This window comes from Aquila chrysaetos, chromosome Z (genome assembly GCF_900496995.4).
Source record: "Aquila chrysaetos chrysaetos chromosome Z, bAquChr1.4, whole genome shotgun sequence".
Classification (NCBI taxonomy): domain Eukaryota; kingdom Metazoa; phylum Chordata; class Aves; order Accipitriformes; family Accipitridae; genus Aquila; species Aquila chrysaetos.
The window spans coordinates 61,881,146-61,903,782 of record NC_044030.1 but is presented as its reverse complement, the minus strand read 5'-3'; the positions used below and the strand labels follow the sequence as shown (position 1 = coordinate 61,903,782).

General features: G+C 41.6%; 1 protein-coding gene across 5 annotated transcripts in view; it reads left to right on the top strand.

Moving 5' to 3' along the window:
* Positions 1-22,637, top strand: part of LHFPL2 (LHFPL tetraspan subfamily member 2) — a 133,529-nt gene that overhangs the window by 63,481 nt on the left and 47,411 nt on the right. For 4 of the 5 annotated variants that reach the window (XM_030005830.2, XM_041121067.1, XM_030005831.2 and 1 more), the window contains one exon: positions 1,234-1,286. The gene's annotated coding sequence lies outside the window, so the exon portion shown is untranslated. Of the gene's footprint in view, positions 1-371; positions 712-1,233; positions 1,287-22,637 lie in introns of those variants that run through there. The other variant, XM_041121068.1, reaches the window with a different exon arrangement.

Here is a 22,637-nt window from a genome sequence, read left to right as displayed (position 1 = left end):
TCTCTGCTAACACTGCTATATTTTTATTGCTGTGTTAACTGCTTTTGAGACAGAAGAGAAAATTTGGAGTGATCACAGCTACTTAGTCCAGTCTGTTGTTTATTTTTCTGGAGGAATATTCTATGTGCCAGGAGTTCAGAGGCCATTTTAAGCCGTGCTTGACTTTCCAGTGCTCCCAGTACATTTTCCTCTGCACTCAGCAGCACATTTTGTTAGGAATTCTACACCAATTTTTCTGTTGTTAAACCATCTTCACCAAGGCTAAATTATCTCTCTTTGTTAGTATACTGACCTTCCAGCTCACTTTGTTCTTTTATGTAAGGGGAGGTTCTTCATATATCCTGTCCTGATGTATGTATAAAAATGCAGAATTCATTATTATTGTGGGAAATCCTGTAGTTCAGCATCACTGAATCAACCTTACCTTATCTTTATCACCTTATTTCATTACTTTTTGGTACTGGGGATCCAAAACTGGATGTGGTATTCTAGTTGTGTATTCCTGGAGTGCTGGCTAAAGGCAAACAATTGCTTATTAGTGGAAGCTTAGCCTGTAGATAAACCGCAGGATGTTCTTGCCCTTCCTTGCTGCCAGGGCTAACTGCTGGCTCATGTTTAGCCCACTGTCTGCCCAGCCTCCTAGCTCCGTTTCTGAGAGCTGTGCCCTGGGTAGTCAGTGCCCAGTATGTCCAAGGGATTAGCCCATCTCAGGTACAGGACTTCATGTTTGCCCTTGCTGATTCCATGAGATATGTGTGTGGGGTGGCAGAAGGGGTTTGGAGGTGTGTTTCATAAACTTGTGGGGTGAACATGCTGTGTTGTTTAGGTTTTTATTCCAGTGGTTTAGGAACTTTTGGAGTTCTTGCTAAGTCATAACTGATTTAAAAATGTTGTTATGAATCAGAATAGAATATACAAATAATTTAAAATGTATTTTCAAATGTTGGCATACTTTATTAGTAAAATAGAAGAAGAGAAAAATATGCAATTTTGTGCATGCTTAGTAGATATGTGTTACTCCTTCACATGTGCTTATTTTTCTTAGCTCCTTAGGGGTTGGAGTGATGTCTTGAATGCTGCATTTCTAGCAAAGCAGAAGTGTCGTGGTAGTGAAATGTTACCCATGTGCATATAATCTCTTACAGAGTTGTACCATTCCAGCCACCAATAAATATTGTTTTGATGGTTTTGGCTCTGTACTTTTCTTACATTTTATGCCAATTATTTCTCTAGGTATTGCCAGGTGTCTGAAGTAGTTGACCAAGACCTAAGGACTTGGAACAGTGGTGAGTAAATGAAATTCAGATTATATTATCTGGTATTTTCACATGCTCTCTGACTCTGAAGTTTGACTGGTGTTTGAAGAATGGAAGATGTGCAGTAGGTTATGCCTTTTGAGTATTTTCTTCTGAGCACCAGGTTCTTGTTCAGAGCATTCATCTGACTTTTTTCAGCCGAGATTTTAAGAAGGCGTAGAGGAGGTAGTCTCAGTGACTGCATTTGATAAGTGAAACCTCCTCCCCCTGCCCCTTGACTTAGAAAATATTGAACTTAAAGTATTTCAAGCAGATAGTTCAATCTATACTTGAAGCAATAACATACACTGGGACCCATTGTATTGAATAAATAATGCCTGAATTCAGACATCTCAGAATCATGCCGGTGTACATTAAGCAATTATAAAATCAGATATCATTCTAGAATACATGGAAACCTAAGGTAAGTTAATAAATTACTGCAGGATGAATTTTTGGTCTTAACTTTAAACCCCCGAGCTTATGTCTGTGGTTCTTAACTCCCCCTCTGCAAACTGTTGTGTCCTTCGTAAAGATAGATCATTTTGTTGATCCCCTATGCCCTGCTCATTGCTGATTCTTTGCATCCTGTGTGCCAGTTATGTACCTGTTGTGACTAGAGAAGAATGCAGGAAGGATCTAAGGAAGAACTTTAAAAATTTCAAATAGTTTTTAAAGTGAGTTTTGTTCAGTAATGAGTTTATGAATCTATTACTTGCACTTCCCTGGCTGTAGGTGTAGGCTGGCAAAGAGAGGCTTAGAAATGCAGAGATAAACTCACCAGCTGTTAATTGTACTTAATAATAATAGTAGTAGTAGTAGTAATTGTAATAATAATAATACTTTCAAAAAGCAACTGTGTTTTCTTGCCAAGATATAGTTATTTGGAAAAATGTAATATTTCTATTTCTTTGGTTTCCATAGCAGAGCCTGTTTATGTGTAATATTTTGCATTTATGGGATCTTGTTTGATTTCAGCGCTGTTGGCAGCAAATGTAAGTTTTTAGCACCCATGCATTTGGTTGCATGTGCTGTTGACTTGGTGGCCAAGCACCAAATGCAATACAGTGAGAAACTCTTGCCTTGTTTTTGTCTTCTTTTTTGTTTGAATGACCTCTGAAAATTATGTTTGTATAGTTCTTAATTTGTAGAAATACCATTTAGTTAGAACTTTGAAGGAATTTATCATTTTAGAACATTTACCTTCATGTAGTTCTATATTTACTATCTCTTTCTATCTGCTTGTATTTTACCAGGAAAAGCAAATAAGTGAATTTTAAGTGAATGTGTCAGTTGATTTTAGATAGTTCTTTTTGCCTACTGTTTATCTACCCCTCTGCCCCCATCCTCCACCCCCTGACAATTCTCAGGACTAAACTGCTGTATTCATGGTGTCATCAGTGCATGAGTGGAATGAATTGATAGTTGCTGTGCACTTTCCATCCACCTTATTCCTCCTCCTTGGCAAGAATGAAACTTGTTCTTCCCTACTGTGTTTGCCAGGGCATTCAAGAGTGCTCAAAAATAAGTGGTACATTTTCTGGTATTTATATTAGTTCATTTAGTACTTTAGAATACAGGTCCTTACCCAGTTTGAATGTGTTCAGTTATCTAGGATATTTTTGGTCATGGTGGATATGAGAAAGACCCCCACAACATTCAAGTTCCCATAGAAAAATCCAAGTTTTGCCCTTGCCCTTAAGTGTAGACTTAATAGGAGTCACGTTAAATTTCAGAATTGTGAGGAACTGTGCAAGAAGGAATTCAAACTACATTGAACATCATCAACCTGTCTTGTCCTTCCTGAGGTACCTACATGTATAGGGATTTATATGGCTTAATTTACTTATGTGCCAGTGTGACACATTTATTCGTGCTCTGTGTAAGTTAAGTGTTCCACAACACACAAGTGTGACACTACGTTGAAACATATGTGTTAACCCAACAGGTACCACTCCAGTGCATGTATTATGTGATCCCACAAAAACTGGGAAACTTTTGTAAAGTTTCTTTACGAAGGTACAATGAACGATTCTGGTCTGTGCCTTTTCACATGTAGGATCTGATAATACCATATGCCTGGTGCTCAGAAGTCACTTGTCCCAAACATTCTGAAAATAAAAACTATCCTTCTGTCAAACTAAACATATCTATTGTTTAAGAGAAATTTAAAGAAAATATACTTAGTATTTTTAAAGTAATTCTAAAAATTGCTTATGACTGCTGCTTGTTGGTGACTCAAGGTGTCGTGGTTTCAGCCCAGCCGGTAACAAAGGACCACGCAGCCGCTCGCTCACTCCTCCCGCCCCCTCTGGTGGGATAGGGGGGAGACAGAGGAGAGAAAAGAAAAAAAACTGGAACCTCGAGGGTTGGGATAAGGGCAGTTTACTGGGACAACGCAAAAAAAAGTTACAACAACAACGACGGTACTAATGAAAGAGTATACAGAAAAGAGTGATGCACAGTGCAACTGCTCACCACCCGGGACCCGACGCTCCGCCACTTCCCCCACCGAAAGTCGAGAGCAGGAGCACCCTCCCCCCGGCCCACTCCCCATGTATATACTGAGCATGATGTCACATGGTATGGAATAGCTCCTTGGCTAGTTCAGGTCAGCTGCCCCGGCTATGCCCCCCCACCTCCCAGGTTCCTGTAAAAATTAACTCTATCCCAGCTGAACCCAGGACATTATCCACCCCTTATTCTATACCATTTACATCATGCCCAGATCTTACATTTTCCAATCAACCACTACCACTTTCCTTGTCTTATATATAGAGATATATGTATATGGACACCCCCCCCACACACACACATACAAATAGTATTCCCTTAGTCAATGGGTTATCCCTCCAATGTGTCCATCAATTTTATTTAGTCCATGACTTTGAGGCTCCATCTGTTGTAACACTTCTTCAGGATAAGAGAGATGGTGTGAGGTGTTGGGTTGTTGTATGCTGTCTCTGGAACTTCTGGCTGGTACATTTGATGCAACCCACACCCTTGGTCTGCAGGTTGAAGATGTTGATCTTGAGGAAATTGCTGGGTGCCAGTTCAAGTTCTATCACTGTTGTTCTTGGCTCAGTTTCAAAGTCCATTCTTCAGTCATTTGGGTAATTCTTACAGTAATACCCTTGATATGGCATATAGACACTATAGATACAATGACATACATTGGCAGGTTATTTAGCAGTTAAATATCATACAGCCTAGTTCACTGGCTATTCTCTCCCAAAATCAAATCTCCCTGAGGTACACATCGAACTTCCCCATCCTTCTGCATCACCCACCAGGTGTACCCAGGTCCCTGAGCAAAAACAACCCCTTGGATGGGTTTGTCTCTGCGTGAGGGACGACTAACCCAGACTGTCTTTCCTAACATACTCCTCATGTGCACTACAGGAACTTTATCCCCTTCTACAGTATGTGGAAGTCTTGGTTGGGCGGGGCCCGCCCGATTGGTGGATCCTCTAGTATTAACTAACCAGGTGGCTTTTGTTAAATATGTATCCCAATGTTTGAAAGTTCCACCCCCCATTGCTCTCAACGTAGTTTTCAGCAGTCCATTGTATCGTTCGATTTTTCCGGAGGCTGGTGCGTGATAAGGGATGTGATATACCCACTCAATGCCATGTTCTTTGGCCCAGGTGTCTATGAGGTTGTTTCGGAAGTGAGTCCCGTTGTCTGACTCGATTCTTTCTGGGGTACCGTGTTGCCATAAGACTTTCTCTTCAAGGCCCAGGATAGTGTTCTGGGCAGTGGCGTGGGACACAGGATACGTTTCCAGCCATCCAGTGGTTGCTTCCACCATTGTAAGCACATGGCACTTGCCTTGGCGGGTTCGTGGGAGTGTGATATAGTCAATCTGCCAGGCCTCCCACTGTTTATATTTCAGCCATCACCCTCCATACGACAGGGGTTTCAGTCGCTTGGCTTGCTTAATTGCAGCACATGTTTCACATTCATGGATAACCTGTGCGATAGTGTCCATGGTTAAGTACACCCCTCGATCGCGAGCCCATCTATATGTTGCATCTCTTCCCTGATGGCCCGAGGTATCATGGGCCCACTGAGCCATAAATAGCTCACCCCTACGTTGCCAGTCCAGGTCCACCTGAGACACTTCAATCTTGGCGGCCTGATCTGCCTGCTGGTTGTTTTGATGTTCTTCAGTGGCCCGACTCTTGGGTACATGAGCATCTACGTGGCGTACTTTTACCACTAGCTTCTCTATCCGAACAGCAATATCTCGCCACAGTGCGGCAGCCCAGATGAGTTTACCTCTGCGCTGCCAATTGCTCTTCTTCCATTGCTGTAGCCACCCCCACAGGGCATTTGCCACCATCCATGAGTCAGTATAGAGATAGAGCACTGGCCACTTCTCTCTTTCAGCAATGTCTAACGCTAGCTGGATGGCTTTCACCTCTGCAAACTGACTCGATTCACCTTCTCCTTCAGCAGTTTCTGCGACTAGTTGTGTAGGACTCCATACAGCAGCCTTCCACCTCCGATGTTTTCCCACAATGCGACAGGACCCATCAGTGAACAGAGCATATTGCCTCTCATTTTCTGGCAGTTTATTATACAGCGGGGCCTCTTCAGCCCGTGTCACCTCCTCCTCTGGCAACATTCCAAAATTTTTGCCTTCTGGCCAGTCCATGATCACTTCCACAATTCCTGGGCGACTGGGGTTTCCTATGCGAGCCCGTTGTGTGATCAGTGCGGCCCACTTACTCCATGTGGCATCAGTCGCGTGATGTGTAGAGGAGACCTTCCCTTTGAACATCCAGCCTAGCACTGGCAGTAGGGGTGCTAAGAGGAGCTGTGTTTCAGTACCAACCACTTCTGAGGCGGCTTGAACTCCTTCATATGCTGCCAATATCTCTTTTTCAGTTGGAGTATAGCGAGCCTCGGATCCTCTGTATCCCCGACTCCAAAACCCCAGGGGTCGGCCTCAGGTCTCCCCAGGTGCTTTCTGCCAGAGGCTCCAGGTAGGGCCATTCTCCCCAGCTGCAGTGTAGAGCACATTTATAACATCTTGTCCTGCCCGGACTGGCCCAAGAGCTACTGCATGAACAATCTCCCTCTTAATTTGTTCAAAAGCTTGTCGTTGCTCAGGCCCCCATTTAAAATCATTCTTCTTCCGGGTAACTTGGTAGAGAGGACTTACAATTTGACTGTAATTTGGAATATGCATTCTCCAAAAGCCCACAACACCTAAGAAAGCTTGTGTTTCCTTTTTATTAGTCGGTGGGGACATAGCTGCTATTTTGTTGATCACATCCATAGGGATCTGACGACGCCCGTCTTGCCATTTTACTCCTAAGAACTGGATCTCCTGTGCAGGTCCCTTGACCTTACTTTCTTTTATGGCAAAACCAGCCTTCAAAAGGATTTGGATTATTTTCTTCCCTTTCTCAAAAACTTCTTCTGCCGTGTTGCCCCATACGATGATGTCATCAATGTATTGCAGGTGCTCTGGAGCTTCACCTTTTTCCAGTGCAGCCTGGATCAGTCCATGGCAAATAGTGGGGCTGTGTTTCCACCCCTGGGGTAGTCGATTCCAGGTGTACTGGACACCCCTCCAAGTAAAGGCAAACTGTGGCCTGCACTCCGCTGCCAAAGGGATGGAAAAAAATGCATTAGCAATGTCAATTGTGGCATACCACTTAGCTGCCTTTGATTCCAGTTCATATTGAAGCTCTAACATATCTGGCACAGCAGTGCTCAGCGGTGGCGTGACTTCATTCAGCCCACGATAATCTACTGTTAGTCTCCATTCCCCATTAGATTTCCGCACGGGCCATATGGGACTATTAAAGGGTGAGTGAGTCTTGCTGATCACTCCTTGACTCTCCAAGTGGCAAATCAGCTTATGGATGGGGATCAGGGAATCTCGGTTGGTGCGATATTGCCGCCGGTGCACCGTCGTGGTAGCAATTGGCACCTGTTGTTCTTCAACCTTCAGCAACCCCACAACCGAAGGGTCTTGAGAGAGACCAGGCAGGGTAGACAGCTGTTCAATCTCCTCCGTCTCCAATGCAGCTATACCAAAAGCCCAACTGTACCCTTTTGGGTCCTTGAAATACCCCCTCCTGAGATAATCTATACCAAGGATGCACGGGGCCTCTGGGCCAGTTGCAATGGGGTGTTTATGCCAGTCATTCCCGGTTAGACTCATTTCAGCTTCTAATACGGTTAGCTCTTGGGATCCCCCATCACACCAGAGATACAGATGGGTTCTGCCCCTTTATAACTTGATGGCATTAGGGTGCATTGTGCACCAGTGTCTACTAGAGCCTTATATTCCTGTGGGTCTGATGTGCCAGGCCATCGAATCCACACTGTCCAGTAGACTCGGTTGTCCCTCTCCTCCACCTGGCTGGAGGCAGGGCCCCTCTAATCCTGGTTAGAATATTCGTTACTCACTTTTCGCACACGTGAATCGGAAGTCCCTTCAAGAGGATCAGAAATGTGATCAGCCCATCTACTGCATCTGGGGGACTGCTCACAGGAAACTGGAGCAGCAGTTTTCCAAGAAGAATCCTCTTTTCTGGTTGCTTTTTCTTGCAACTCCCATACCCGTGCATCCAGGACTGAGGTAGGTTTTCCATCCCACTTCCTCATGTCCTCTCCATGGTCACGCAGGTAAAACCACAGGTTAGCCCGTCGTGTGTACTTTCTCTCTCCTCTCTCTTGGGCAGAGGAATGCTTACTCCCAATAGCTGCGATGCAGGCCTGTACAGGTGGGGAGGAAGACATATCCACTTTGAATTGCTGGAACTCTCGGGACAATTCCTCTACAGCCGAGACACAGGCCCGTAGGGAGGAAGAGAGACTTCCTTCGTATTGCCGGAGTTGGACAGCCAATTCATCCACCGTTTGTCCATGGCCTTCTTTCCAGGACATTACTGCCAATGAGTTGGCATAGGTTGGTGGTGCACTTCGTAGAAACTTCCGCCACATGGGTTGTGTGCATTGGACTTCATCTGGGTCTATGGGTGACTGCGCATTTTCTGGATCATTATAAATCACCTCCAGCACGGCTAATTCCCTCAGGTACTGGATACCTCTCTCCATGGTGGTCCACTTGCCTTGGTGACATGTAACTTCATCCTTGAAGGGGTATCTTTCCTTTACACCTAACAGAAGTCGCCTCCAGAGGCTGAGGACTTGTGTTTTTCTCCCAATCGCCTTGTCGATGCCCCCTTCCCTAGACAGACATCCCAACTGCTTGGCTTCCTTACCCTCTAATTCCACACTACTAGCCCCATTATCCCAGCATCGGAGCAGCCAGGTAACAATGTGCTCACCTGGGTGGCGGCTAAAATCTTTTCGCATGTCACGCAACTCACTCAGGGATAGAGATCGGGTGATTATTTCAGGTTCTGCCTCTTCCTCCTGTTCTCGTGATGACCCTGGTTCATCTTCATCTCTCACTGAGCGAACTGATTTCTTTGTGTATTTCTTTTTCTGTACAGGGGCGACTGATACTGGCACAGGTTGGTTCTCTGGTTTAGCTGCAGTATCTGTCACCGGGGTTGGGGTAGCCGTGCTGCCTGTTGCCGGGGTAGGGGTAGCCACGGTGCCTGTTGCCGGGGTAGGGGTAGCCACGGTGCCTGCTGCCCTGTTTTCCATCTTTTCCCCCTTTTCTCCCTGAGGGTGCTGCCTAATATCAAGCAGTGTTTGGTAGATACTGGCCAGGGCCCAGCACAGTGCAGCGAGTTGTACGTCTTTGGAATAGCCACAGCATTTTTCTTTCAAATATTCTACCACTTCATGAGGGTTCTGTAGTTGTTCGGGAGTGAACTTCCAAGCCACTGGGGGTGAGAAGTTCTCTAGATACCTGCCCATATCCTCCCACATTCCGTGCCATCCATGAATATCCAGCTTTGGGGCAGATCTCTGGGTGGTACTCTTAAAGAGCCTTTTTGTAGCCCTAAACAAGACCTGAAACATATTCAGGAGGCATAGCACTAACAGCACACTGGCTTGTGCATCCCAAGGATATTCAAAGTTCTCAAAAGCTGTTGTAATTAGTCGGAAGGAGAAAAGGGAGGCGAACGGACGGGGGGAAGTATCCCCCCCTAACTCCCCCATGGATTGGCTGTAATTACCAATAAAATCCGATAGAAGGTGCCCAAAGTATGGAAATTATATCACTGCCTCATACAGATACCAGCTTAACCTCATGACCAGTGATGTAATCATTTCACAAGTCGACATTGCCCAGTACAGCAAAATGATAATCCCAATCACTCTCCCAGAGGTGAGAAACGTAACTACAGGCAATACATAGAGCATATAAGGACTTACAAAACGCCACCATGTAAACAAATTAATCAACATTGTGACTAACATCTATTTATCTAATATAAGGAATGCATATGACAAATTTGTTTCAACACGCTCTAGCCAGATCTGTCGTTATCTCAACCCTTCGTGCCCCACGTTGGGCGCCAAAAAGGACTGTCGTGGTTTCAGCCCAGCCGGTAACAAAGGACCACGCAGCCGCTCGCTCACTCCTCCCGCCCCCCTCCGGTGGGATAGGGGGGGAGACGGAGGAGAGAAAAGAAAAAAACTGGAACCTCAAGGGTTGGGATAAGGGCAGTTTACTGGGACAACGCAAAAAAAGTTACAACAACAACGACGGTACTAATGAAAGAGTATACAGAAAAGAGTGATGCACAGTGCAAGGGCTCACCACGTCGAGAGCAGGAGCACCCTCCCCCCGGCCCACTCCCCATGTATATACTGGGCATGATGTCACATGGTATGGAATAGCTCCTTGGCTAGTTCAGGTCAGCTGCCCCGGTTATGCCCCCCCACCTCCCAGGTTCCTGTAAAAATTAACTCTATCCCAGCTGAACCCAGGACACAAGGGTATTGAAAAGTAGTCTTATAAACAATAATTCATGTGAAGCAACTTCTATTTTTTTACTGACGTTTAATTGCATGACTTCAAACAAATAATTTCCTTATTTACAGAGTGCTGATACTTGTTATTTTATGATTAATATGGTGGCTGTTCTGGTGGGATGCTCTGATACGAGGCCCTAATTCACCAGAGAATGAAAAGATATGTGTAAGGGCTATTGAAATATGGTTAAAATGCTCTTTGTTTAGAAATTAAGGAGGTGTTTAAGAGTTTTGTTGAAGAGGGAAAAAGCGGAAGCAACAGCTTTTGCTAAACTGGTACCTTACTTGTATTACAGGTTATAGTGAAATACCAGACCAAGCTTTCACAGCAGTTGCTAGGGCTGAAAACTGAACTGTATATTGCATGGTACTCTGTCTGGTGTTGCTACATCATAGACAGTTTATATAGCTTTATCTTACAATGAATATAGGTATTCATTCTTTCAAGTTTGGTGCTCTTTAAGAAGCTGCTAGTTAAGAATTAAAGAGACTTCTTATTAATTTAAAATTGCTTCTTGGCTAGTGTTACAGATAATATGACATATTTTATAGCAGTGTGCCTCGGGCCAGTTAAGAGGGGAGCCCTATAATGCTTAGTGACGTAACAAAAACACTTTAAGAACATGAAGCTAACTTAAACAATGACTGGAGCAACTGTGAGCAGCAGTACGTGGGAAGCCAGTGTAGAGGGTTAAGTGTAGTGGTGATGGTAAAATTGCACAGTTAATAGGATTAGCTCTGTGCAGATCTAATATGTTGAAAGGAAATTGAAATTAGAACTTTCCCTTCATCAATAAATATGTAAATAATATAGTTTCTCTCCAGATGTACTAATGAGCACAGCAAAGGCCTGGTTGAGTTTTCTTCATAGGCATTGCATAAGTTGTCTGGGGAAAACATTTGAAAATAGGTAAGCACTTAATTCCATAAAAATCTTCACTTCAGTTGCAATAAAATAATCAATAAAATTGTAACTGAAAGCAAGAAATAAACAACTGAGATAAAAATTTAAAGGGTAAAATTACCTTCTGATATGGTCTTAATGAAATCTTTGGTATTTTGCTTACTCTTTCCTCTTCTTTTTCTCCCCAAGGTTTCAATTTAATTATAAGAGCCTTCACATACTCCCTGACTTGTATGTGTGTCACTTTTGTTGCAATATGAGTAGGATACAGCCTTATAATGCCTTTTCTAATAAACATGAAAGATAGACTCCAAAATTGTGTTGGGCAACAAAGCACCAGTTATTATATGTAAGATTAAAATAATATTAATCAAGAATTGGTTGCTTAGTACAGTGTTGCTAAGCTCCTACCAGGATCCGCACATCAGAGCTGACAGTGATCCACGCTCCAGTGAGATGCCTCAGGAAAGGTCAGATGCTGCACTAAATATCCATGTTGGACATCTCTGGAAGGCAGCAGGTGTTAACGTGGTTGGGGCATGTTAGCCTGGAGACTCTGATGGTTGATAGTGAGACTAGTCCCTGAAGATTTGGAGGTTTGATCCCCTCTTAATAGCTGAATTTTCACCAGCCACTTGCCACTGTTTTTGCAACAGGTTGATACATAGGTGCAGTTCTTGGACCATGGACTTTTGGCATTCCAGCTACTCTGGAACCTGCCAGCTGATGTGACAAATGTTATTCTGTGCTACATGAAAATAAATGTTTTGGCCAGCCAGTCCAGTTCCTCTACAGGTAATAATACTTACCTAGCTTTCGTGCATAGGGTCCTGGTTGGCATTGGATGATGAGGATTGTGCTTTTGGCCTTGGGAACAACTGGGAGAAACCAAGGGGGAGGAAGGCAAGCAGAGTGTCTTTCTGAAGGTCTTTCCTCATGTCATGATAACCCGCAGAGAAAGGAAAGTCATGGGTTGCTCAAGGTGTTCTAGCTGTCATCTTACCTATGTGCTGAACTTTGTCTGCCTCATGACAGTGCTTTGTGACTGCAGGAAATATATTCTAAGTTTCTGATGAAGCTCTGCCGTATCTTAAGCCTGAAATAGAAAAATTGGTAATAATTTTGAGGTGACTAAAAGGTTCCTGTGTGTTAATCCCATGTAGTTCACAGCAGAATACATATGGGGACACGGAGTTGATCTTTGGGTTTTATGTTTGGGTTGAGATATGTGGTTTTGTTTATATCAGTACAGTTTTGTACTATGTACATAACAGCACAGAGACAGGGTGGGATTTACCTCTGGAAGCCAAAAATAGAGCTGTAGCCAGTGTTGCTGGCTTTACTGGTTTTTGTTAACAGCCAGAGTAAATAGGAAGTCATGTATTTGTACTGCTTTTCCTCTATGAGCAATCTCTTTTCTGTGTAAGTGCTTTGCCTTTTTTTGTTTCCCTCCCCCTATAATTTATCTTTGTTTACTCCGTCTCTGGAGAACTTTAAGGTGATTTTAAAGCATTAATCCAAAATTGCACCCCACTTCCATTTAACAGAAACAAAAATAGCAGTGGATGTTTTTTAACTTTCTTTCTTTTTGTCTGTCTTCAGAGGGGAGAGAGGACGAGTCACCAACTCAGGAAAATACTAAGGTTTGGAGTTCTTTCCTTGGGAAGGCACTGGGAACTTTCAGACACTGTAAACCACATTGAACTGATAATTTGCTTATGGAGCAACAAATGCAATTGCTAATTTTAATTTTGTTATTTCTGGAACCTAGTGTAGTTCTTGATATGGAGATGCCATGCCGCAAGCAGTGAGTAAATAGCAATTGCAGCCACAGGAAGAAGTGTGGCGTAGCGGATAGCGTTGCCTGTCCTGACTCTTGCATTGATTTCCGCCTCTGTTATTAACCTGCAAAGTGATATTCAGAAAGTTAATTTATTTCTTACTCTTTTTGTCTGTTTAGATTGCAAGGCCTTTTGTCCAGATACTGCGCCTCAGTTCATCTCACTGTGCTTTGGTGCCTATGGACTCCTTTAGTTGCTGTAGTATTACTATTTTTACTTGCAGAGTTTCTCTTGTGCTGTGACATTAACTCTCAGGGACTCACTGTGTGACATGGAATCCTGAGACATTTGAATATTCATTCTGCAAGAAGCTAGTAATACTGTTCAGAGCATGGTTTAATATTGCATCTGGTCTTAAACAACTGAAGGCTGATGCCAAAAGGGGCGGTACCACTTCAGCCTGTTCTTCCCCTCTCTCACATCAGGCCCCAGCATCAAGGTGAGTTCAAGGTAAGCAAGCAGCTGATTCAATAAAAAACCCTAACTGCCTGGGAAGGAAAACTGCATCAGGTAACTATGCTGGCCTGGCTCATCCTGTGGCTGAGAAACTACTAGATGTAACACAAGGGATGAAGAGGGAATAAGCAGCTGGAAGTATGTGGGGAGAGTAGTACTGTTTCTTTCAGCAACAGATAATAAATACACCAGATGAGACACAGCATGAAAACCTAGGCTTATTAAGAGCTGCATTTTACAACCAGATTTTGAATGGAGCAGAAGAATGGCTTGCAATGGATGTGACAGCCCAACTTCAATCCTGCTGATGTTAGTTGCTGCTGTATGTATTCTTCACTGGAAGTATTTTTTTCTAATATAGCTTTAGAATTGTTTTTTCTGAAGTAGCAGTCATCTTTGTGATCCACATTACAATTTCAAGGCATATTTCTGATGCCTAAATATAACTTTGATTTTATTTAATTTTAATTTAAATTGAAGTCTACTTAATCTTGCAAATTGAGCTGACAGAAGTTGCTCTTGATGGGATATATTCTACAGACCTTGTATTCATAATTTCCGCTTTAAACTCTGTCAAGAAACTTCATTCTTCTTTGAAAATGACTTCTGTAATTGGAGTTGACTCTTTAAAGGGCATTTTTCACCCACTGCCCTTTCTCTTAAAAATGTATACACCAGATTAGATTGGTTTCTTTGATCTTACTTTCTTTGTGAGCCCCATGTAATAAGATCTTGTGTTGAAGGACCTGTCTTTTCTTCCCCACTTGCCCTAAGTGTTCATGGAATAAAGAGGGGTGAGCAGGATGGAGGAAGAGAGAAGTGAAATGTTAAAATGATTTTGGAAAATGCAGTGATTAAAATTAAATGAGGAGCTTTCACACACAGCCCACACATGCTTACAAGAACGTGAATATTTCCTGTCGATCACATTCACGGATGAGGTCGCTGAGTAAGTTCAGCTAAGCAAGGAGAACAGTTCAGCAGCTCAAAAAGCAAGCATGCCTCTGAGAACGCTGCAGCCCAACGGGGACCCGGCTCTGAAGCTGTCTGTACGACTGACCTAGCCAATGATGTTGCTGAAATTTCACATCTGTTATTTCTTACTGCCCACTTTTCTGGCAACAGCCAATCTTCATTTTTTCCATTATAGGCAGCTGCTGGAACTAAAAGGAGCTTGAGCTCATTTTCAGATGTGCTAAATAGACTATGTTTTACCTTTCTTTTTCCCCCCCTTCTTTCTACCACATACTACAGCACACTTACTTCAAAAGTGCAGGATCTGTGAGTTGTGCGCTCTAGATGTGTCTGAAGACAAGCAGATGCGTTAGCCCGTGCATGCAAATAATATCTTAGAAACGAGGCTATCATAAAGTCCAGGAAAAGAGAGATTCTTAAAAAGCAGCTGTCAGTGAAAGAAGAAATCTATACAGATTGAGAAGGACTGATTGTCAGGAATCACCAGTATTATCACTGAAACCTGCTTTCTACCCTGGCTGTGATTAGGGTTGCCTTCTACAGGAAGTACAGCAGTGCACAGAGCTCAATGGTGGAGCCAAGTACTTTATGTCCAAGTAGAACAGAACTGCTTGAAAGAAATAGTTCCTTTTTCATTTCTTGAGGCTGACTTACCCTTTTTCTCTATGTCCCACAGAGGAATTCCTCTCTTGTATCCTTCTGGCCCTCTCTAGTTTAAGCTATTGGAGCTTAGATTACTTTCCAAAGGTATTAAAAAGGAGCAGGGTATTAGGGCCTCTTAGCAAGTTTGCAAGTAACCTGTTGAAGGCTGTTCAAACCCATGTGTCTAAATACGTTGTGGAATTGAAGCGTAAGAAAACAATACTCCCCCCCCCCCCCCCCCCCCCCCCAATAATTTAGATGGACAGACCACAGAAAAAGCATGGAGTGAGAATTATGAACTGAGAACTGGGCTGCTTGGTGAGTGAATGTAACTAGCTGAACTTTTTATGAATACCAGGGAACCACCAAAATCCCTACTTCACTGATTTTTAAAATAGCATGAGGTCAATAGAGATGTGACTTTTCAAGGGCATTTACTGGTACACGTAGTCAGGAATCCCTGACACTCGAGTCCTGTGGTCTGATCATGCTGCTGCAGTTCTGCATAGGGGCAGTGCTTCCCTCAGACTGGTAATCGCAGCTTCCCGCAAGGTAATGCAGAAGGACTTAGGACAAAGAATAAACGACAGTGAGAGAATATTACTGACTTTCAGTGCAATGGAATGAATGGGTGGGAGGAGGTGAGGTAACATACTGGACCCAAAGGTGAATGTTGTCTTCTGCTACATACCTCCTAAAATGCTTCAAGATGCTCATGAAAAATGTCTTGAAAATTAGTATCTTATTGTTCTAAAATGTTAGAATGGTATTCTGGTGAAATATAGTTAATGTTCCTGATAAAATTGGGTATTGCTGTAATTGAAAAAAATTGCTATATCAAATGTAGGCTGATGATTTACCTTCATTTTGCACTTCTTATATCACTGGGGTTTTTTTTTTGTTGGTTTATTTTTCCCTGCTAAAGCAAAATAGTTTTTTCTAGTTGATAGAAGGTTGCAATTGTCCTTTACTGGATCATTTTTAAGTCTACCTCTTAGACAAATAATACAGGAAGATAAATATTTTCATAACGATTCTTTTGGGGGTAAAATTTAATGCAGTAGAAAATGAAAAAGTGTATAGTCTCTGAAGATTTGTAGCTTTCATTAAATGTGGAAAAAATCCTTCCCTGCAGATAATTTTTTTCGTGTATTGGAAAAGTTGAGGCTGAGAAGAACAAAAAGAAATTCTATACAAGGAAGGTTGAAAACATCCCCTGAAATCCAACTAGTTTTCCAGATTGCGTTGAGGATATTTCTGGAAATTGGATACCATTCATATCCCTTCCTGAAACTGTCAAATCTGTTAGGAGTGTGATAAATGAAGTACTCTTGCATGTACGTATGTCAAAACAACATTATATTTAATGCAATTAAAGCATTTTCTAGGTCTGCCTCCCTGGCATTCTCACCAATCTGTCCTCTGATGGCTGGTTATCAAGCTGGTTTTCTTTGTTACTGAAATGTTCTTTTATGACTGTTTACGTGGCAGCTGGGAGGGCTCCACCTCAGAGGTACTGCTAGCATACTAATGCTTGTGAAATACAGAGGGGATGCTGCTTAGTCTACACATTTAGTATCTAAGTGAATTAAAAAAGAATTGACTAAATGCCACTACTCCTGCTTGGAAAGTCCTTATCCCATTTATTTTTACTTCTTTTAATCACTAGTCTGTGTGTACAGTTCCTTCTTATTAAAGGAAATGAGTGAACAGTAATAGCATACTTTAATTTGTGCTACATTTCAGCAAATTATTTCAAAAATTCACCACTTCTGTTTTAGGATGGTACTCCACTAACAACAGTGAGATGGGAGTTAGGATTAGCAGTGCAAAATCGTGATTTTTAAACATGTTTTGTGACAGTCTGAAAGATTGCTATGTTCTAGGTCTGATTGCAACTTGTTTGCATTCATATCTGTCCTATATTCTGACACTGTCGCAGTGGTCTGCATTCACTGCTGTGCCTGTAGCAGCTCACCTGTCAATTTTATTAATGAACCACTGCAGATATAGATGCTGTGCCAGTGGGGAAGCAGGTGTTCATGGTAAATCAAGATCTTTCTCTGTTCCATCTTGGCTGCACTATGGAAGAGTTCACTCTAGGCAGAGCAGAAATGAAAGTGAGGTAAATAAGTAAATAAAAGCTCAGAGGAAATAGAGTAACTTCTTAAAGCATTGAAGGTACTGGAGACAATCAGCCTTATTAACCCAAAATGATGTGAAATGACATTTCGTGAGATGCTGGTCTAGGAAGTCTATAACTTAAAAGCTATTTCTGAGCCCAAAGGTGCGAGTAGATCCTTAGTGCTGTTTTCAGATGTACCTAGAGGCACAGCTCAGAATTATGTGCCCACAGAAAGCCTGTTGGGAGTCTTGGGTGTTCCCAAGTATTTGAGTAGCCTTAAAAGAAACCTGGTTACTTTGGCATACTTTTAATATGTTGGAGCATCAAATAGGTCTACATACCATAAGCAATGTTCTAAGGCTGACCGAGTTTGATTCAGAATTATTACAAAGTATAATTAAGGTATATTTTAAGTGTTTTGCAGCCGTCAGAGAAAAGGAATTATTTAACTGATAAATTATTGGCTGACGTTATGGAATGTGGTAATAGGTGTGTGTAACTGTGGTGGTCTAAGGAAACATCCAGAAAGGGAAAAAAGAAAAAAAAAAAAAAAAAAAAGATTTCAGATACATAGGCCTTCTTCAGTGATACTCCAGAAAAGGGAGACATTTCTGCATTCACTTACGAGTACCGAAGCCTCAATTTATCTGTTAAAAACGTTTCTGTTTTAAAAGTTGACTTTGTGGAATTTTACAAAGGTTGGTGAAAATTAGAGGAGCAGATTAAGAAAGGGATGAATAGCAAACAGAACAGTTAGAAAAATCCAGTGGCTAGAGAGTTCTTGAAAAAACAGAGGTTAAAAGCTATTAATTCCCTAGCTGCCATAAGGTAAATAACACTTGTTCCCCCCAAACCCTAAGATGGGAGCTAGTAAACTCTCAGGTGTCCAAGTGTGAGGAACATAATCTATTGGAATATTGCAAGAGCTTCTGAGGAACTCCCAAGGGTCGTGGTGGTGTCACCTCAGTACCACGTTGTGCCCAGCTGCTTAGGTAGCATAATACTGGGGTAGAAAGCATAGAAGACAGTACAGAGCAAAAATACTTCGAGAATTGTTTCATTAAGTCATTTTAAAACCAGTCTGTAGAAAGGATGAGAAATAAGCTGTATGAGACAATAATTGGGTGCACTGGAAGAAAACTGCAGGGCTCACTTGCTTTCTCAGGCTATGAGATGTTCAGGCTTAGAGATCTTAAAAACTTAGGACGAAGTGTTAGTTCCTCTCCTTATGCTGGATGCTGATGATACAGAAGATACTACAGCTCCTGCTCTGCAAACCCTTAAGCACATTGCTTAGATGTATGAGAATTCCTTCTGAAGGTGAGAATCAGACAGAGAGATGTCTGTAAGTGTCTGTGAAAAAAGGACTGGGACCAATACTGAGCTGGGTATCGCCTTGTTGCATTTTCACTTTTTCTTTTGGGGAAAAAAAAAAGTTACTTCTAATTTGAATCTACTGAAGTATTTTGCATTAGTAAAGAGATGAGTTTGCTCAGCTGTTGCAATACTTCCCATTTTGTAAAAATATTTTTAATCTAAACAGGGACTTTGATTCCAGGTTTTTCTCCTTCTGAATACAGGCCAACTAAAAATTGCCAACTTCGTAATGTATCATACAAAAATCCTATTTTCACTTTGAATGAGTGATTCACTCCATATTTGCCATGACTGTAGTCGTACCTTGCTCCAGCATTGCTGAATTTACTGACTAGAGAAATTCTGAAACCTTTGCCCCTCCTTATGATTGCTGCTGTGACAGAGCAGCTGATAAGTGGTTTGAGCTCAGCCCGGTTGCTGAGGCCATCAGCTTCATTTAGGGCTTGTTCTCACAGCTTAATAACTGGATTTTGGTGAGAGCCATTGAGTCAGATGCAGTCTATTTGTTCTGCTAACAGGCCAGCTGTGGATATGTAAAATCCCCTTTCCCTGTTGCTCCTTGCAACAACAGGTTTAATTGTTACAGGCTCATAGGAACCAATTAGATTAACAGATGTTAAAGGGAGCCAGTTTCAAGTCTGGGTGGGAAGCAGGAATTTGAGAAGGCTTGTGTAAGGGCTTGCTGACACCTAGGTGATGAGTGTCTGGCTTTGAGGATGTGGGTGCCATGAAAATTGCACCACTTTTCTCCCCAGTTTGCTGAGGCCAGATGGGGATGTTTGTAAGAATAGCAGCCAGAGCATAATCTTACTTATTTTAGCAAATAACAGCATACTCCAGAAGCTCGTCTTTGGTTTTGTGTTTCCTTTCCTGCATTCAGCTCCGTGGAACCCTTAAATTCATGCTTGTTTGAATCTGTCTTGCAGAGAGAGTTTACTTTGGGGTCTTTTTTGTTTTCCTTATTAAATGACAAGTTAGTTAAAATCTGGAACATCATCAAAATTTGATGTGACAGAGATCTGTTAGTTGATCTACTTAATCCGTTGCTGAAGCAGAATTGCTTTCTGCTGGGTGCAACCTGAGAGAAGGTTTTAATACTTTTAAGTGTTGGAAATGAGGACAGGAGAAGCTTTTTTTTTCTTTTCTTGTTCCTCTACTGACTTAAAACTGTTTTGGTGAGTGCTGGAATAGCGCTATATGCTTCAGACAATGGCTAGATTTACAGAGATTTATGTGAACATTGAAAGGCAATTTTTTTGCAGCAGGTGATTTTCGAAAACTTAGTAACAGTTTTGAGGGTATTCAGAGGAGCTGAATTGTAAAACATGTAAGTATGTTTGTATTGCAAGCACTTGTATGCTTTCCCTCTCCCCTTCTGATTTAGATAATGTTGATTCTTACATGACCACTTGCATCTTGAATAGCATTTGAATGGTCTTGAAATCATACAACAGAATTAACTGTTTTTAACAACAGAGGCCTGGCCAATGTTGTTTTCTTAGTGATACCACTCATTAAATGTATTTTGTTGATAAAGGAAAAAAAAAGGCAAAAAATTTAGCTTCATCTATATTCTTGCAGCTTTTTGACTTGTTCCAGCTTATTTGTGGGTGGAATGTCATACCATTGCTATCGTAAACTGTCCAATAAATTAATACTTGTTTGGGAGTTCTCTCATTAGTGAAAGTACACAACAAAGAAGACATGTTGGAATTCATGTATGTGGATCTTAGTGCACTGCCACTAAGAAATTATCATTAACAGACAAAAAGCACTTTCCTAACAATCTCTTGCTTTTTGTGCAACAAAATCTGATAACCAGTGGTCTGGCACATGACCAAAGGTGTCACCTGCGTGTTTCATGTCTGGATGCATGTATGTAAAAAGGCAGATTCCCTTCCCCCTCACCACAGTAACGAAATTGTAAAATGTAATTATGGGCAGCAATGCTGAGGTTCCTAGATGTATGACTCAAGGAAAACACCAGATATGACTCATGATAAAATCACAAGCGCTGGAAATCATCTGAGCTCCCTTAGTTTTGATTGGTATCGGCTATAGTTGCACATTTCTTTACAGGATCATGCTTGTAGATTCACCTAGCACCATATTTTTTGCTGTTATCCATGCTAGTAAAAAGGAAATTAATATCACCGGGAACTGTGCAGTGGTATTTTGATGATGGAACTTTGTTTTCTGTGCCAGGTGATGAAATTATAAGTATTGATTTAAGTAATTATAACCATCCTTCACTAAGGGACAATATAAGTTTGACTTCATATTGGTTAAACATAAGATACTAAATAATGTGACACAGATCTTTACAGTTTCATTCACTGGAAGCTAGTGTATTGTAAAATACCAAGTATTTAATAAAAGGATCACTTGCCAAAATAGGTCCATAAAACCGGGCTTTTGATATTCATATGATTATTTCCCTTCTTGTCCATGAGAAATGAGAGTCAGAATAGCAGACTCTTAGATAAAGAGAAAATGAGTCCATTTTCCACTTGAGTTTAATCTATAGGTCAATTCCATATTCTTACCCGTTTTGTGTGTGTGTGTGTTAGTCCTGTTTCCTGACTGGCAAAGGGTGCAGTGATGCAGTGTCTATTGTAAGCATCCAGCAATTTGCAGCATGCCTAAATCAGCAAGAATTATATGAAGTTACGTCTTTTGTCAGATTTTTCCAACCAGGGTGGCCTAATCCACCCATTTTTTTTAGGCATTTTTTAAAATGTTGGCTGTGTTCAAACTTGGAATAGTCAGTGCAACCGTAAGAGTCCACCTGGATTTAATGCTTGAAGTGAGAAACAGCTGTGGCTTTTTCAAGAGCTATTCCTATGATGTTTGTGTGTATGCAGTTAAGGTTGAATGAAGGAAGGGTATCTCTGTATCTGTAGTAACGCTGGTACACCTCTGTCCAGGGTCCACTGAAGGTAGGTGGAAAACTCTGGCTGGCTTCAGTGAGCAGTGACTACACCCTTAACAATCGACTATATGTTGAAACACACCTCATCCTAAAAGGATCTTCTAGAACTTCACAGAATTTGGCATGTTATTGAAAAAGCCTGCAAAAAGGTTGTTACCAGAACACTATTAAGTAGTTTTATTTCTTTCACCTCATTATATTTGAGGCATTTTTTTCACCTCTAGAGTTTATAAATCACAGGGTTGAAAGAGGCCCAGAGAGAAATGTAACAAATATGAGCCTCAGATGTTTTAGAAGTCTTGGAGGAGAAGAGAGCAGAGGTAGAAGAGTAGATAAAACATTGGACATTTTGTCATTGCCCTAATTATTTTTGGAACAAAAGCAGTGTTCTTCTTTAGGACGTAAGTGTATTTAGATGGAAAAATCTGTTGAATTGTGAACTGCTGCAATCCTCCTGCTTTTTAATTTCTAAATAGTTTTGGGTAGTTTACAGCTTATGACTTCATTTGTTTAAATTCTGTGATTTGAGGAAGAAGAAAAAAAGCTAGTCAGACTCATCTATCTCTAAAAGCCTTAACAGTCTGATGTTGCTATGGCATAGTCTAGAACAAAGTCTTTTGAGTAAAACTTCTATCATTCGATCAAAATTTATGATAACAGAATAGGTGTTTTTGCCATGGAAAAGTTATTTAAACAGTGATAGAATGGAGTTGGTTTGATGTTTGCTGGAGTGTGATGAAGTACATACTGTAGGAAAGAGCATATTATTTTAATTAAATGGATGCACTGATCATCTTTTGATAAAAGTCTAGACTGAGTTTTCCAGTTGCTAAAGCATTTTGCTGATTTGTGCATGATGGCTTACAGTTGCACAATAAGGGTTGATGGCAGCTATGTCGATTAACATGCTGCCTTTATAATTGTAACAAAGTAAGAGGCATTGTCTCAGATCATTAGCATCATCTTTAATTCTCAAATGTTAGTGTTAAGTGTTATCTAGTACTGCTGCTAGCTATAGCTGGAGTGAATTTCCTGCTTGCTCCTTTTAAAAGGCAAATTGAATTGTGCCCCTTTGTTCCAAGGGGGAGCTCAGCTTTCTTAAAGAGCAATCCTCAGTAGGTGACTTGTCTTTTCTAAAGTACAAAAGGCTAAGAGGAACTATGGTTTTGCA